The sequence below is a fragment of the Hyperolius riggenbachi genome, chromosome 7, assembly GCF_040937935.1.
Source record: "Hyperolius riggenbachi isolate aHypRig1 chromosome 7, aHypRig1.pri, whole genome shotgun sequence".
Lineage (NCBI taxonomy): Eukaryota > Metazoa > Chordata > Amphibia > Anura > Hyperoliidae > Hyperolius > Hyperolius riggenbachi.
Genome location: NC_090652.1, coordinates 146,221,650 through 146,235,325, shown reverse-complemented (window position 1 = coordinate 146,235,325; position 13,676 = coordinate 146,221,650). Strand labels below are relative to the sequence as shown.

At 43.1% G+C, this 13,676-nt stretch overlaps 1 protein-coding gene across 1 annotated transcript in view; it reads left to right on the top strand.

The window, feature by feature from the left end:
- PARN (poly(A)-specific ribonuclease) overlaps positions 1–13,676 on the top strand; it is a 179,001-nt gene that overhangs the window by 73,038 nt on the left and 92,287 nt on the right.

The window sequence follows — 13,676 nt, the reverse complement described above, 5'->3', positions numbered from 1 at the left end:
TCTATTTTAACCCGACTTCATTAAAAGCTACGTTTTATTAACATTAACCAATCTCCGAATAAGGTTAAACTTGAAACGTTCATGCTAATATCTGTGGCTGACAACTATATTTGTTATGCGGCTTAATTAGATGTATCAGTTACGCTATACTGTAATGCTTGCATTGACTTTCTTTTCCTATATAGGGGATGTTTACAGATTATGTGTTTAACCTGATATGTTTCAATACAGATCTTTGAACCAAAAATTCACATAATTTTATACTTTTTTTTTTTTTTTTCCTTTCCGTGTGGATATTAACATAGAAACACACGTAAAAAAAAAGTGTGTAATGGAAACTTGGCCTTATTGGCTGCTTAGAGGGATGGACAAGAGAAGGTGGTCAGTTGCACAGAGCTTTGGGAGACTCCAGTAGCAGCAGCTAGGCATTGGCTGGAGTACAAATTTAGTGTTATGCCACAATATAGGTTCATATCAAACCTGCCAGTAAAAGGGTATTTACAGCATATATATGTTCAGATATACTTCAGGCCCTCTTTAACCCTGTTATGATACACTGATGCTCTTGGTATTTGAAAAAAAAGCTTTCTTCATAGCAGCATATTGTTTTGACAGCAAATGAAATATTGGATTGCCTGTATTTTGCCACCTAGTCAAAGAAGCAGATCTGTTGGTAGTGAGTTGGGTACACTCCTCAGAACAGTTAGATCCTTTGAGTTGGTAGATGTCATAACCTGTGACGCTGCGAGTTCATTTGTTCCAGCAATAAATAACACTTTTTTAATACATAAATCCAAATGCATAAACCTTTATGGTTCTTGGCACAGCTTGTAGATTTAGTGGCTAATCTGGTCAGGAAGGTGCCTTGGGTATACGACTCTCAGCTGTCGGAAGTCCCTTAGCACCAAAGTTTATTTGCAGTGCGCAGGGCAGAAGTGAGGTGTAGAAGATTTGAGAGGTGTATTTGTGCGATGATGAATTTACACTCTTGCTGTGCAGCTGAGTGCTGAAATTACAAGAGATCCCTGTTTTCAAGTTATGAATCAAAAGAATGTTTAGGGGATCATAGGATACCTTGGCTGAGGGTAGACTATTTTAACTGCTTCCTCGTAAATTAGTGCAGCCAACCTGAAAGGGGTAGTTGCTGCTCTCCGCAAGGTTAATACAAAGGGTGAGTGTGAAAACTGTTGGTTTTGGACCTTATAACTGTTTACTAGATAAACTTTTTCTGCCCACCCCCTAAGACAACCTGTGGCTTTGATTCCATCCACTTGAAATAACACTGGGCTGGAAGTGATAATAAACTTACATGGTTGTAAAGGTTTTCTGTTGAATCCCAGAATATTGATTTATTTTTAAGAGGAAACTGTGCAAATGTTGTAATATAGATTATATTTTGCTTTAAAACCACACTCTGGTGTGGAAGGTCGGACACCAATCGCAAGACTTGAATCGAAGTTTTACGAGTGGCTCCTCAATTCCCAGTTTGTGGATTTTGCAGATTTTATTTTCTTAATGCTTTTCCATAGCTAGACCATGTTCTTGATGGTTTTTAATTGTTTCACTTAGCTACTAGGCTTCATATACAGTTCATGTTATTACTGAATGCCCAGCTATGTGCATGGAAGAGCATACTTGCAAAACTTGCATTTTTGAGTCTGGGTGGTGTGAGTGACTGGTTCCGCGGCACGCACGCAGAGACTGCTCCTGACTGGGTTTGACCAAGATCGAGAGGGGGGGAGCAGCCTTATTTAAGCTAAAACAAGGCTGTTGCCCTCAACCATCTGCAAGATTTAGCCACCACTAGCAGTTCCTCAACTAAACTGCTAGGCACTGTACACACAGATTCCTGTACCAAAGGTCTGTCCCTGTCTATGGCGATTACAGCAACTCCATGCACTGTTGTCAAGCTGCACGCACGATGGCATATCTTGGGTCAGTCGCAGGCTTTAGGCCAAAACCAAGGAAACGCCCCACACACAATGCAATCTTGCACGGTAGCAATGAACTATCCGAGCATACATTCTGTCTCTGAACTGTAACAAGCTACACTGCAGTTGCTCTGAGATGTAAATCTTAGTACTCAGAAGCCCAACTTATTAAATAAGGATTTAATATTCCAAAAAAAGGGAACAAATGTAGAAGGAAATGTATACAAACAATTTACAAAAACAAAAGTAAAATTTACAAAGAAACAAATTTGCTTATCAAAATAAAAAGGTATAAAGCAGAAATGAACGTTACCCTGTGCAATATCTACTTCTGTCTGTGGAAGGACGCAGGCTGATCAGATCAGGGACTTTCTGGCCCAGGATCCACCTTCAGCAAAGATGCTTACTGGCTCAGGGCTGGATTTTATAGGAGGGAATATGTACCATTGGGCTACCCAAACTTCTAACCCAAGAAAATCTATCGGTCATTTCCTCCTATAAGTGACTTCATCTTTGGTACATCCAGGCTTACATTTAAATGCAAACTTAAAGTGAACCTCCAGACTAATCTACTCAGCAGCACTGAAAAGACTTGGTGTTTCTTTAACAGTTTCACAGCATCAGAACTTTGTTTTTCTTACCAAAGCCTAATTTTTAGCTGCACAGAAGCTAAGCTCCGCCCCATCAAAGAAAACTGCCTGGGCTTTTTTCCCCTGATGCTGTGCAAAGCATGATGGTATTTCTGATCTCGTTGCCTAGCAACTGGGAAGGGTGATCAGAACACAGGACAGTTGGAACTGTCTCATGCTCCCTGTCACCTCCTTTCAACCAAAAAGATAGCTGCCCTCATGAAATCAAACATTTGCCTGTTCTTTTAAAACAGGGCGGGTAAGAGATTATATTGCCTATCTATTTTAACCACCCTGGCGTTCTGATTAAATCGCCAGGGTGGCTGCGGGAGGGTTTTTTTTAAATAAAAAAAAAACTATTTCATGCAGCCAACTGAAAGTTGGCTGCATGAAAGCCCACTAGAGGGCGCTCCGGAGGCGATCTTCCGATCGCCTCCGGCGCCCAGAATAAACAAGGAAGGCCGCAATGAGCGGCCTTCCTTGTTTTGCTTATATCGTCGCCATAGCGACGAGCGGAGTGACGTCATCGACGTCCTGACGTCAGCCGCCTCCGATCCAGCCCTTAGCGCTGGCCGGAACTTTTTGTTCCGGCTACGCTGGGCTCAGGCGGCTGGGGGGACCCTCTTTCGCCGCTGCTCGCGGCGAATCGCCGCAGAGCGGCGGCGATCAGGCAGCACACGCGGCTGGCAAAGTGCCGGCTGCGTGTGCTGCTTTTTATTTCATTAAAATCGGCCCAGCAGGGCCTGAGCGGCAGCCGCTGGCGGTGTTGGACGAGCTGAGCTCGTCCAGACCGCTCAGCTGGTTAATTAACACAACTAATGTAACTTAATTGACAGTATGTTTAGGCTGAAGTTCCTCTTTAATAATTTCCTGCATCCCCAGCCAACTCCAACACCCTACAGTCTTATTCAGATGATTGCACGTGGACAATTGCCGACTAATGTCTAGCTTCCTCTTTTGAATGGGTAGCTGTGTGAGTGTTTAAAGGGATGCTTAAGTCATCCCAAAAAAATTAGTTTTACTCACCTGGGCCATCTACCAGGCCCCTGCAGCCATCCTGTGCCCTTGTAGTCTCGATCAGATGCTCCTGTCTCCTGCCGGAAGCCACTTCCGTTTTCGGCAACAGGCCTGGGAATGCGAGTGATTCTTCATGTTCCTGGCCGCAATAGCAGCCTCTCTACTGCTATTGTGGCCAGGAACGCGAAGAATCACTTGTGTTCCAGGGCCTGTCACCAAAAACTGAAGTGGCTGCCGGCGGGGGACAGGAGCATCTGATTGAGACTGAGGGCACAGGATGGCTGCAGGGGGCTTGTAGAAGCTCCAGGTGAGTAAAAAAAGACCATTTCTAGAGGCTATTGAATGATGGCTAGCGAAGTGGTGTTCAAACACCCTTACTTCAGTTTACAAAGGAAATGGAATGCAAAAGTACACTGCTTACATACCATAGTATTTAACACAAACCGCAGACCGACATGGACAAAATGGAGGCTCTCCCAAGATATGAGTTAAAAATGGCTGCCATATACTGTACAACATCACGCTGTGAATATCCTGACACGTGTAACTATACAATACTGGATAAGTTAGTAAGCCTGACAATTCTGGCTTTAGATAGTTGTGTAGCTTTGTCTGGAACCTCAATTTTTGGTCAAAGGTGCAAATTCTGACATTGTACCCATAATGTAATCACCCGGTTTCTGGACTTTCCATACTGTAATCCTTTTTCCTTCTCATAAGTCGTTCCATTGTCATCTTCTCCATAATGCGTTTGTGCACCTTTTTGCTTACCAAATTAATAGTGAAGTCAAATCCTTCTCTTCTCAAACGTATGAATTTGTTAAACCAAAGCATGCAGTTCTCTTGGAATATCGGGTAGGAAACAAAATTGTGGAGGACCAAAAGTGAAAGATTAAATGCTTGCTTTGCGCCTAATTACAAGGGAGAACCTTTCTGTATTGTATATGTGTGTGTATGTGTAGTAATAGGAGAGCACCTGATGAAATATGAAGTATGGGGAATATGGGAAGGGGATGAGAGCGCCTGAAAAAAATAAATGGGGAAATTAGAGCACATGATGCATTATGGTCGGGGTGGGGGCTGAAGGGTGACCTTGTGAGTTGAGTGAGACTGGAGTGCCCAGTTGGTTTGCCCAGTTATGGGGGCCAGAAATCTGATGGTGGCCCTGGCTAGGGACAGGCTTTGTTGGACTTGGGAGCATTGATATTTAAGCAACCGTATTTAACGCCAAGTAACAGCAGCCTAAGCAAATACAATTCTGGAGGGCATAAAGGAAAATTTAAAAGTTCAAAACACTCTACCCCCTATATGAATCAAACCAGTGGGTGCAGGATCTGGTAAGCCAGGCCAGTCCACAAGTATACACAGAAGGATCCGCAAACCGACCATTGGTTGAAAAAAAGCTGGTGTTTTTTAATTCAGGAATTCCACACAAGTGCATAAAACCACAAGGTTCAACCAACGCGTGTCAGGCTTACAAACTGCCCTTAGTCATAGTTCTAAAGGCAGATTGTAAGCCCGACACGCGTTAGTTGAACCTTGTGGTTTTATGCACTTGTCATGTGGAATTCCTGAATTAAGAACACCAGCTTTTTTTTCAACCAATGGTCGGTTTGTGGATCCTTCTGTGTATATCTGGAGGGCATAAAATGGGAAATAAAAGCATGAGATGCTATTGTACAACTCCTTTTTATATAAACCACTTGTGATGTCACCTCTGGAATATGGGATACAGTTTTGGGCACCACCCTATATGAATGACTTCAAACTTTTTAAAAACTGGTACAAAAATGGGAAACTAAGCACATTGTCTTACTTTGCTTGGTGAGAGCTTCCATTGCTTTAATTTAGCTTGTAAAATACTGCTGAGAACTAATTTTAAGAAATTGAATGACAATTGTAAAATGTATTTAAAATGTGTAATGTTCCAGAATAAAATGCACTATTTTCTACAATGCAGTCAATTAAAACAGATTGTAAATATTTGATTTTGGACTGTGGGTTTTCTTTATTTTCATATAAACAAAACTGTACAGAAACATTTTTTGCTACTTTATTCTCAAAAGCATTTACTGAACCGCACTTGGTCCCAACTTCCAAAATAGTGTGCAAGTCGGAAGGCTGGACGGGCATGTTTGTATAGATCCTTTCCAGGGAGCACTTTTGTATAGAATAAAAGAATCCTGATAATCCCCATGAGGATATGGGACTAGTCCAAAACCTGTTCTATATTTACTTCTTACAGCAGGGATATCTATCTCTACTCCTCAGGTGCTGAGGACCTCACATTTTGCTATGACTGAATCAGGAAAGTTGTATGGTTCATAAAGTAGAACCGCTTTCACCATTTCTCAGTTAATCCTAAGCATTGGCATGGATATATGGCCCTTGAAGACCGGAGTGAGACATCCCTGGTCTACTGTAAGGGACAAACACTGGAGAAAAATAATTTTTAGTGCATTTTACACATGGAGAAATGAATTTTTACACTTGTATTTTTCGTTTTTTACAAAATTTTCTATGTATAGCTACATTCAAAGGCAATATAAAGGCTTGTCAACTGAGCACTTTATCCTAGTCAATATAGCAGTTGGATATAAACTGTACATGGAGAAAAGGTTTTACCACCCATTTAAAATGGGTTCTTCACATTGAGTGGTTAACACAGGAAGTAGGCTGGAATTGGAACCAATCTACCTGTGAGCACAGTTAATGATTTATACAAAGATTGTTTCTCTGTAAAAATATATTTTAAATCGAATGCACACATTCTTTCTATGGCTGCTGAGGAAATCTGTTAGTGTCTGCAGACCGTCATGAGGAAAATACAAGCGAACCGCAATTTGGCATCCAGCGTGACCTTGTGGGGAGCTGGGAAATAACCTGTATACACGAACAGTTAAAACTGAGTTTATTACAAATTGCATTTAAATAGGTCTTTCATGTTTTTTTTTTTTTTTTTTTACCCACTTAATTAATTATTGTATTTATAAAGCGCCAACATATTACGCAGCGTTGGACATTAGTTTGTTACATACAATATTTAAAGGTGACCTACAGCAATAAGACCATACAGGAATAAAAGAAAAACCAGATCACGCAGCACAGTATGAGTACCAGGTATTGCTTAGTCAGTCACTGGATGGGAGCATGGAGATTAGGCAAGTTAGGTTCACTCAGATGCCTAGCATGGGTGCACAGTAATGGAGGTGCTTGATTAGGTAGGACACAAAAGGAGGACCCTGCCTAAAGGCTTACAATCTAGAGGGAGAGGTAGGGACACGAAAGGTAGGGGATCAGAATTGAGTTGTGGGTTTAGAGCACTTGTGAGGGGTGGTAGGCCAGAGTGAAAAGGTGAGTTTTGAGGGCCTTCTTGAAGATGTTGGAGGGCGCTGCCCCAATGGGTGGAGGTAGGGAGTTCCATAGTGTTGGAGCAGCTCTTGAGAAGTCCTGGAGGCGTGCATGGGACTGGGTGATGTGGGGGGCAGTCAGGCGAAGTTCATTCGAGGAGCGGAGTGAGCGGCTAGGTGTGTACCTCTGAGTAAGATTGGAAATGTAGGTTGGACAGATTTGTAGGTCATACACAATATCTTGAATCTGATTCTGGACTGGATAGGAAGCCAGTGTAGGGATTCACGGAAGGGAGCCGCCATGGCGGAGCGATGGGAGAAGTGGATAATTCTGGCTGCCGCATTCATGATGGACTGCAGCGGGGCTATTTAGTCATAGGGAGACCAGACAGAAAGGCATTGCAGTAGTCAATGCGGGAAATTATGAGGTCATGGATGAGGGGTTTGGTCGTGGCAGAGGTCAGGAAAGGGCAGCTGTTACGAAGGTGGAAGTTGCAGGACTTTGAGGTTTTGGCTGTGGGAAGTGAAGGAGAGTGCGGAGTCCAGGGTGACACCCAGACAGCGGGCTTGAGGTAGGTAGTGTGGTTAACAGTGAAATGCACATCTGGGAGGTTCAGGGATGGCCGGGGTGGGAAGATCATAAATTCCATTTTGTCTAGATTTAGTTTCAGGAACCTAGCAGACATCCAGGAGGAGATGGCTGATAGGCAGGAGGGAGACCTTGTTCATGGTAGTGGGGGATATGTTAGGGGTGTGGATGTAGATCTAGGTGTCATCAGCAAACAGATGATAGTTAAAACCGATGAAGGAGATAACCTTGCCAATGGAGGATGTGTATAGGGAGAACAGTAGGGGGCCAAGGACTGAGCCTTGGGGGACTCCCACCGAGAGGTGGTTGAGGGTGGATGAGGACTCCTTGAAGGACGTTGTGAAGGAGAGGTAGGATGAAAGCCAGGTCAGGGCGAGGTCGTGAATGCCCAGGGACTGGAGGAGTAGGGGATGATCTACTGTGTCAAAAGCTGCTGAAAGGTCAAGGAGGAGAATGGAGTATTTACCTTCAGCTTTAGCTAAGGGAAGGTCATTGACCACTTTGGTAAGAGCTGTTTCGGTTGAGTGGGCAGGCCGAAATCCAGATTGCAGTGGGTCTAGCAGTGAGTTGGCATTGAGGTACTGGGTCAGGCATTTGTGAACCAGACGCTCAAGGAGTTTTGAGGCAAAGGGGAGGAGGGAGAGGGCGGTAGTTGGAGGGTAGTGAGGGGTTGAGGGAGGGTTTCTTGAGCAGGGGTAGTACAGTGGCCTGCTTGAAGTCCGAGCGGAAGGTGCCTGTGGATAGGGAGAGGTTAAACAGGGTAGTGAGGACTGGGGCCAAATCTGTGAAGTGAGGCTGGAGTAAATCGGAAGGGATGGGGTCAAGGGGGGATATAGTGGTATGGGAAGTCTGCAGTAGGTGGTTGAAGGGTATCAACAGCTATGATTGCTAGAAGTGGGAAGGTGATGCCTTTATCCAGTCAGATTTTGCTCTTGTGGCTTTTTCTGTTTTTAGCTGCACTGAAGCTAAAGAGGCTGAAACTGATAGATCCATGTGTGTTTTAAACTTGGATAACTATTTAACTATATGTAAGTACGTTGAATCCTCTGCTCAGAGTGAGGGCTCGTTTCCACTAGAGCGATTCTGCATGCGTTTCCTGCATGCAGATTCGCTCAACCGATACAAGTGGATGGTGCCGTTTCCACTTGTCAGGAATTCTGTGCGGCTCGCTATGCAGAAAAAATCTGTACAGCAGAGCCGTTAGAATTCGCACGCCGCACACCCGCATGCGAATCGTCGGTCATGTAACTAAATAGGAAAACCGCAAGCACTTGAGTCTTGCAGTTTTTACGGTGTTTCCGCGTGCGATTTCGTTTCAAAACCCATGTCAATGCTTGCCGGAATTGACATGGTTAAAAACGCGTTGTTAAAATCGCGAACGATTCCGCGTGAAAATCCGCATGGAAACGTCAATGAATCCGCAACCGTATGCAGATTCGTTGACACGTTTTCCGCGAGCAAATCGTGCCGCACAAGTGGAAATGTACCCTAAGGCTGGAGAGCAGTTTGGCCTTATAGCGATTGAATATCCATATATTGTGTTTAACTGTTACGGAACGAAGATTGAGCTTTCTTGGAAATAAGCACATTAAAAGCATGTCTAGTCTGGCTGATCGGTTTGCTATGAAAGCAGAATAGGCCTTCTAGGATATTTGTGGAAAGTTTCCTGTAGATCTGGCACTCCCTCTCACTGGCCTCACTGTCAGTCCTTAGCTCAGCAAAGCAGTAGCAAATGCTTTCCAGACAGCAATGCAAATACAGCCCAGCTATAAATCTCTGCAGCAGTGGAGATCTAACAAGAGGTATGCTTTCCCAGGCCCACTTTGCAAGAATCTAAATCTGTATTTATCAGTGTGAGGACTGGAGGATTTTCAGTTGTCCGCTCTCATACCAAAAAAAGTTTGACACCTGGACAAGCAAGCACTTGAAGCAAATCGGAGTGAGATTAACATAATGTAAGAAAACTGCAATGAAGCTTCCAACATCAATCATATCTGTCTCATCCTATTAAATTTGCAGCTTTGTAAAATGCTGCATTCCGGACTTGCATACAAATTTTGCTTCTGGGTTTTTGGTTACAATACCTACTTTGTACTGCTTAAGGTGGACTGTAGGGATTGGATGTAACACCTATTGCAGTATTTAAAATAACCAGAACTAAGCTCTTAACTGGAATATCAAAAAAAAGGCAGAGCTCATCTGGGTTTTAACCACTCTGCCACTTCAGACAGGAAGTGACTACAACGTGACCCTCACTGATAAGAAATTCCAACTATAAAACACTTTCCTAGCAGAAAATTGCTTCTGAGAGCAAGAGATAAAAAGGGAATTTCTGATCAGTGAGGGTCACACTGTAGTCACTTCCTGTCTGAGTCAGGACTGAGTCAGCCACTTACATACCTGATATTTAACACTTTCAGGCAGAGAAAAAGAAAAAAGGAACACAGCATAGTTATTTGTGTGCTAAGCACTACACCTACACCTGTCTATATCATCATGTCACATGTCACTTCGGGACTCCTTTAAAAATGCTAAGCAATTTTCACTTTATAGTGCTGCTTCCATCCATTCAGCAATAACTTTCAGTACTTATCACGCCTATATGATCTATACTTTTTTTTTTGGGGGGGGGGGGGGGGGGGGGGGAATTCATTTCTCGGTTTTCAGCCATTATAGTTTTAAAGGAAGCCAGAGATCAGATGTTGTAATTTTTATACTTTAGGCTTCCTCCAGCCCCATGCTCTCACTGTCCTCAGCCTTCTGTATCGGGTCCTGTAATTTCGGCCAGTCTGACGCAAGAGAAGTGCGCTCTCTATGAATCTCTCTGGCAGCCTCCAGAGATGCATAGAGAGCACACTTCTCATGCGCAGACTGGCTGCGACTAGCAGAACCTACGGGACCTGGTACCGAAGCTGGAGAAGACTGAGGACAGCGACGTTGGAGCAGTCCGTGTGCATGGGGCTGGAGGAAGCCCCAGGTGTGTATAAAACTTTATTACATCTAGTCTCTGGTACACTGTAAAATGTGCTAATATATGAAAAAACATTTTTGTCCTGTTATTACAATTGTCCTTTATACGATGTATGGCAATTATTTGGAAATAGATTTTATTTTTTCATTGTACTTGCTCAATTACTAACCCTTATTTGCAAAAGCAGTACTACATCCTCATGGCATACATGTTTAAAAATCCAAGTTCCTTACGTAACAATTTCAGTATTCTGGCTTCGCTCATGTTGCTTTTTACGATTATGGTTGCGTTTGGCATTTTTTTGACACTTCCCCCTCCCCCTTCCCGGCAATTTCTGAGTTGAGTGGTTTTGGTAAGCGTTTTTGTTTACTCTTTTGCAGAGCAGTTTCGTTTTTTCACTTCCTGACGTCAGTCAGGAAGTGAACTCTTTTTGATTTGGAAAAAGTGTATTAACGGTCATGCAATCGCTGCACAAAGCTTTAAAATGGTCCATGCAGCGGATCAGAAACGAACCGTTCAGATGTGAACTCTCTCATAGAGAATCATTGCACAAGCGCTTTCAGGGCGATTTGGAAGAATCGCCAGCGCTTAACAAAAGAAAAACTCCAAAAGCGCCTCCAGTGTGGACTAGCTCTAACTGTTTTATGTGGGCAGAGGAGGTTAAAGGAACGGTCCAGGCAAAATGTCTTACCTGGGGCTTCTACCAGCCCCATGCAGCCATCCTGTGCCCTCGTAGTCACTCACTGCTGCTCCAGTCCCCCGCTGGCAGCTAGTTTAGTTTTTGCCGACCTCGGAGGTCGGGGGCTGCATTGCGTACATTTTTACGCATTCCCGCTAGTGCAGGAACATTAACACATACATTTTTATGCGTTAATGGTGCAACGTGTAAAAATGTACGAGTTGCACCACTAACTCGTAAAAAATAATGTATGTTAATGTTCCTGCACTAGCAGGAATGCGTAAAAATGTACGCAATGCGGCCCCCGACCTCAGAGGTCAGCAAAAACTAAAATCGCCTCCAGCGGGGGACTGGAGCAGCAGTGGTGACTACGAGGGCACTGGATGGCTGCATGGGGCTGGTAGAAGCCCCAGGTAAGAGAAACCCCTTTTTTTTTTTTTTTCTTTTTTTTCTTTTTCTGCCTGGACTTTCCCTTTAAGTGGGATGTAAGTATACAACTTTTATTTTGTATTTTTAGTGGCCTAACAAACATTACAACAAGACGTCCCCAGTCTCCTGTCTGGTCAGATCGGAATTCCAGCCAGCAAGAAGTGTCAGGTTTTTTTTTTTTTTTTTTTTTTTTTTTTTTTTTTTTTTAAGAATGGAATGATCACTGTTGCTCATTGTGACAATGAAAATTTACAATCATTAGACACTTAGATTGGCTTTAAGAACATATGGTCCCTTTCACTAATTGCACCCCTTGTTAATAGGAATGGATGATAATCTACATCCCTATGTTTAAACATTTTCTTCATAACTGTTAAGGAATCTTCTTAGGCTTATGTTAAACACTGGCAAGAAGAAAAAGTCAGCTCACTGATTTTAACTGATGCAAACAGATCCAATTTTAATGGGGGACCGGAAATGAATTTGTTCGAACGAAAATCAGATCAGTTTTCAAGTATCATTTTACCACTAAAGTGCCGGTGTGAACTGGCCCTAACTCAATCCTGTACCCAATTGATTGAAGCAACCACAATGAACCTTGAGTGGTAGATGATCTGAACCTTTTTGAATGAAAAGTGAGTGCAGTGCTGTGTATAAGGAGCAACAATCACTATAGTGAACAACAGAGCCCCATAAGAAATGACTGGATACGGTGCATGTTTGCGGCTACAGTGAAAAATATCATGGCTGCTTACTACAGAGAAAGATAATGTCACGGCTGCATGCCTCAGTGAAGTACCCCCTACCGGGGAGCGCTGTACAAACAGTGCCTGAAACTTGAAAAGGAAGGAACACAGACTAAGAAAAACCAACTGATCAGGGCTGTGAAGTACAAAAATCATCCTACTCAAACTCCGATTCAGTTTGAGACCTCTGACTTAGGTCCCCAAAATGACTCTGACTCCTTAGTCTAAAACTTACCAGGGCTGTGGATTTGGTACAAAAATCATCCGACTCCTCAGTTTATGAAACCCCAACTCTGACTCGAAGCACCCAAAATTGCTCCAATACCAACTCTGACTCCACAGCCCAGCAACTTATGCAAGAAGATCAAAGAAAACCGTGAAAAAATATAGATCTAAGAAAATATATATGGACCAGTGAATGAGAAAAAACTGAGGCTAAAAAGGATAACCTGCATATAAACACCAAGCTCAGTAAGAATCTGTAAATTTAATTTGGGTAAGATTTCCCATTGCTTTGGTATAGTTTTAATAACTATTTGAGTTAATGGTATGATTGATGAATAAGTGACTCCAAACTGCCACAACTGTTTTATGCTCACAAATGTGATCCTTGACCTTGCATCTGGTTTTGCCACACTGGCATTTGACATAAATGGTAAGTTGGTTGTTGGTGACCACACTAGGAAGCATTCGTCTCACCTTTGTTCCAGTGGCACTTAAGCCCATATGTTGACTTCTAGGTAACCACTATGACTGCACAAGGTAGGTTGGTAAAAAGTGCAGTTTATAACTCTTCCATGCAGACCCTAGAGCTTCAGACACACATACTAGTTGCTAGGTCAGTGCTGAGCAAACTACAGCACATGAACCATATCCAGCCCACGTGAGCTGTGAATACGGCGTTGTGGGTGATGAGGTTAACTCTAAATTGTCGCTTCCTGTGTCTGGTCTCCATAGTGCAATACCGCTGGCACATCCGCACGGTTTCATGTAGCGCCGCTGTTAACCCAATGCTGAAAGCAGTAATAAGGTGGGTTAACTTTTTTTTTTTTCTTCTTATAGCCCTCTTGCAACACTGCAGGGAAATTTTAAAAAATGCGGCCTCGCCCACTTAAACGTTTCCCATGCCTGTGCTTGTTCGTGCTCAGCCAAGCTGGCAAATCGTGGCCACTCTGCTGAGAATTGAACATGAATACCCAATGGCCTCAATTCACTAAGCTTTATCAAACACTTTATCAAACATTTGATAATTTACCTCATGGGTAAAATCTAATTTTGATTTCACTAAGGTGTTATACATTTATGGAATGTTTTATCGATAAAACGTTCAATAAA